Here is a 4,826-nt window from a genome sequence, read left to right as displayed (position 1 = left end):
GGCTAACCCAGGTTTAGGCTTTCTCGGACCCAATCGGATTAACTAACTCAAATCAAGCTGAGGTTAAAGCATTATTGCAGGGCATAAAGATCGTATAAAGCTTTGTCGTGAATAGATTGATAGTATATGGGGATTCCCTCAATGTTATTAGGTAAGCAGGATGAGGTTTGTACATAAGATATGTATAATGAGATCTTTGATGGAGTGGAGGGTGCGTCTCCGCGTCGGTAGTATATCAGCAGTAAAACGGTGTGAAATGATGGAGAAAACCCGACACATCTGGGGTGCCTTTTCCATTATTATGAAGAATTTTACAAGTTTCTCATGAAAAAAAAGTGCATAACTACCTAAAATACATCCTTGTGTTAGAATTTAAAAATAGATAACTAAAATTAACTTCCTAATCTATCACTACGATGATCCAACGTTGGATCATCGTTAGGAGATTGCAAATTTCCTCGGGGGAAGGAGGTGTTGAAAGGGATAGTCTCCCCATCTTCAATTTCTTCCCTTGGGAGTTGTATTTTTGTCTTCCCTCTCTTATCTGTTCTTTCTTTGTTTCTGATTTATATTCTGTCGTGAGACCATCTCGGCTGCTTATCTTGCTTTTCTTTAATTCGATCGACTTGCTAGAGTCCATCCCAAAAGACCATTTCACGGAACGTCTGTTTCACGAGAGAGCAGCCACATAGGCTCACTTTCCAACAGATTTTGTCATTATTCGTGAGGTGGCTGCTCTCTCAAGCAACAGACATTCCGCGAAATGCCTTCTGCGATGGACCCTAGCAAATCCCAAATTATATATGTGCAAAACTAGAGCCCAGTAAGTGTTTTTGCAGGAGCCTACAATCACGACTTTCTCCATGGAATTTTCATATCAAAGCCACAATGCAGTTTTTGGGTCCTAGAGGAGAGCCAATGGGCCATGTAAGTTGAGTTGATCTAAGATGAATATGAGGAGACCCGCATGGTCTTGGTCCCATCATGAACAAACAACCATGTGTAAGACAAGGGACTAAAAGTAAGGTGAAGTGATAAATCCGCCCCTTTTGATTACCTTAAATGGGCATAATGGATCTAGGGTCTAGATCATCCCATCCAGGAAATAAGCATTTGGTCAAACTTATTAATGCAGTTACAAGAAATGAGACAGAAGTGGGGCCCAGTAAAAATATTTTCGTAAGCAGGGTAAAAGTGACTTTCTTATTTATTGCAAAATATACTAATTAACCACAAACATATTTTGATATTTGCTTAAAGCCAACTGTCTTTTTGGGAAATATAATAACCTTTTGACAGCATTTAAATACTAAAACACAAGATGGGTTAGTGAAAATATCAACATATGGCTGTGCTGATATCATTTCGCTTAATCAATTCTAATACAATTTCACCATTTAAAAAAAGGGATTTGTTTGCTCACAAAGGGCATTTCGTGGCCCTGTTGGATGTGAGAGCAGCCACACAGGCTCACTTTTCAGCAAATTATGTCTTCATTCACGTGGTGGCAGCTATCAAATGCAACGAGCCATCGGCAAAATGCCTTCTGCCATGGACGCTAGCAAATCTTTTAAAAAAAGGACTTTCTTTTAATCATTAATTTTCCTTCAAAATTTTGGGGGTTTTCTTGTTAATGAACTTTAGTCAAGTGATTTTATGGAAGGAAGGATAATAGAAGGTTCCATATGGTAGGTTTAGGTCTTTGATATTATACGTCTTAATGTGTGCGTTAATAGTACTTAAACCATCACTTTCCCCGGATATAGTCTTTTGCAGGGTGCCTTTGAAGACCCGTTGTTTTCTATTTCTAATCCTTCTTAAGAAAGTCATTAACATTTGCATCAAAGGTTTATAGCTAGTTAGCTACTACTGAAAAAATTAAGTGACCAGATTCAGGCATCAAAAAGAAAAAAATACAAAATAGACATGATCATGGCCAATGTTCAATGAACTGACGTCAAACGAAAGGCCGGCCACAGAGATAAAAACGAAAGGCCATAGTATTTTATTAAACAAAAGTATATGCTATTACAATAAACAAAGTCATACAACAACTGTATAAAAAAAAAGTCTCAATCCATGAAAGTAAACAAAATACTATAATCATCCAACGAGAGGATAATTAAGTAGACAAAATAAATAAATAAATGAAAGAGAACCCAACAAGAAGATATAATCCAAAGATCAGAAATCCACATCGCACTTGGTCTCCGAAAAACTGCCGTTGATATTGCCATTAGTTGCCAGAGGAACCCTCAATCCGCAATCGAATTTGGGCTTAATGCGATTAAACTTGAATGGTCCAATCTTAAGTCTAATTCTAGAATAGATCATAACATCAATATTGAAATACCCCTCACTGGTCTCCCTATTAAAATCACTAACAGAAGAATCCCCAAGTGTAATAACTGACTCACCATCGAGAACTGTATAGAGAGTGGTGGTGTTCTTGTGGCCCTGGTAGAAAGTAGGCAAAGCCATATAACTAAATCTCTCCCCATCAAAGAAAGCTGTAGCTTCAAGCTTATCATAGTAAATACCAATCCTCCGATTGGGGTTCCTTATAGTAAGGTTAAGAGCAAGATTGTACTGGAGGTTGTTACTATTTGTGAGATTGAATTGAGTTAGGGAAGCGTTTGTGACGTGAACTTTCAACTTGGAAGGGCGTAGGGCGAGCCAGACCGCAAGGACGATGATGCCTAGAACGATCACTATGGTGAAGATGAGCTTGAACAAGCAATTTAGAAGGCAACATGGGAAACAACATCCGCGCCCTCGGCCGGGCCTATGGTAGGATCGTGAGGGAGGGACAGGAGGCCCATAGTAAGCTCCATTCAATTGGACTTGTTTTGCTTCAGCCATGGTTGTGTGAGAGAGAGAGAGAGAGAGAGAGAGAGAGAGAGAGAGAAAAAGAGAGATGGGTATTTGGATGTTTAGAGGGGTGTGTTTTATAGTGGTTAGAGATGTGGAGGATGTTTCTTGGAAGTGGGATTTGTAGGCCGCGGATTTCAATTTGGGATCAAACGCGTTGGAGAAATGGAGAGAGATGTGTTGAAAGAGTAAAAGAAACACGGTGAGGTAGGAGTGGGGAAACAGTATTTAATCTTCTATATGTGACTAATTTCGTTGGGTTTGGGTGAAAACCGACTCTTTTTTCCGTTTAAATATAGATGGATTTGGTTTATATGGAGTGTGACCTATAGAAGGTCGGTTGAATCGAAATGGCATAGGGAAATGACGTTCTTCCCTTTTTTACTTGGGGCAGGTTTTTCAAGGTAGGGCCTAACGAATGTATGGTCTAGATTAATCGAAGGTGGGGCCCACCCATTGCAGTACGATGATAATACTCTGTGAAAAACGACTCTTTTTTCGTTTAAATATAGATGAATTTGGTTTAGTTGGACTGCGAGCTATACAAGTTTACTTGGGGCAGGCTTTTCTTGTATATCTATGATTACTCTATACAGTAGAGGGGGCTGTCTTAGTAGAAAAGGGGGGAAATATATCATTTCCCATCCGTCAAAGGTAGTCGGTTAACGAATGAATGGTCTAGATTAATCGAAGGTGGGGCCCACCTATTGCAATAAGATGATAATTCTCTGTATAGAGGATGCTTTGTATTGAAGCCCTCAGCGATTTTCAGTCTCTATTGACTTTTGGCAATAAAGGAAGGTTACACATCTGAATATGAAAGGAAGAGCAAAAACAATGGTTATTAAGGGCATTCTTTTAATAGGGCATTTTATAAAATGACTAACATATCCCTATATTTGTTGACATGGCACTTTTATGAGGGTTGTTAGGTACAACCTTGTGTCTTCATACCATTGGTGATTTCCCTTTCCTGATGGAGAAAGGAGATAAGTGATTGTACTATGGAGAAAATATCTTGTTACAGGGCTACTTTTGTCATGAAATTGTTAGTGAAGGACTGAACGGTGATCCCCATATACATCTTAGTTCTACGAGGAAGCCTCCCTACATAACTCCCTATAGGACCTGGACTGTCATAGTAGGGCATGTTCAGCAAGGCTTCTCATTCTCTCCCGACCAAATGGACATAGACAAACTAATGAGAATCTTTGGAAGTGACTCCCAGTCAACTGAAGATCATTTTTAGGCGCACAATAAGTGAAAAATGGGAAACAAGCTTTGTGGAATTGTGGGTGGTCAGGGTTTGTGAAACGATGGTTTTAAATTTTGGTTTCAGACAAAATTTCGGACTTGCCGAAACTGAAATTCGGCCGAAATTGGGTAAAAAGTCTTTAAATGTTGCTTTTTTGGGCCCAAAGTTTGTAAAACAATAAAAAATACTATGTTATCAAAGTTTTAGCAGGAATTTCCGAAATTTCGACTTCGGTTTCAGTACGTTTCGGTTTTGGTCTCAACCGAAATCCGAAATCTCAAATTTCGGCCAAAATTTAAAACCATGTGTGAAACAACCAATTATTCCAAAAGCTAAAGCTGTTGGAGATGGCGTTATTTGATCTTTTCTACTTAACTCCCCCTCAAGTGTGACCCCTCTTTTTCAAGGTTGGCCTATTGCACGTGGATTTTTAATATTAAGAAGTTTCAAACAAACCTTGGCCAATTGCTTTGATACCATGTGAAACAACCCATTACTTGGAGATGGAGTTCTTTGATCGTTTACACTTTAACAAGGTTGGCAAACAATATTTATTTTTATTTTTTTGGCTTCTCATTCATTGCACCTTAAGATGGTTGTAGAAGCCTTTTTAAGAATGGTTGCCATATCAACCCAAACCAGACCCGATTCTATGGTAAGTGCTGAACCGAAATTCCCAAAAATTGACCCAAGTTGCTCC

At 39.0% G+C, this 4,826-nt stretch overlaps 1 pseudogene; it reads right to left on the bottom strand.

The window, feature by feature from the left end:
• Positions 1 to 1,982: 1,982 nt before the first annotated feature.
• LOC143876621 (NDR1/HIN1-like protein 10 pseudogene) lies at positions 1,983 to 3,121 on the bottom strand (annotated as a pseudogene).
• Between the last annotated feature and the right edge of the window lie 1,705 nt (positions 3,122 to 4,826).

Source organism: Tasmannia lanceolata, unplaced genomic scaffold, assembly GCF_043159265.1.
Source record: "Tasmannia lanceolata isolate RefF3 unplaced genomic scaffold, GAP_Taslan_0.1 ptg000005l, whole genome shotgun sequence".
Classification (NCBI taxonomy): Eukaryota; Viridiplantae; Streptophyta; class Magnoliopsida; order Canellales; family Winteraceae; genus Tasmannia; species Tasmannia lanceolata.
This window is presented reverse-complemented; position numbering and strand designations above follow the sequence as displayed.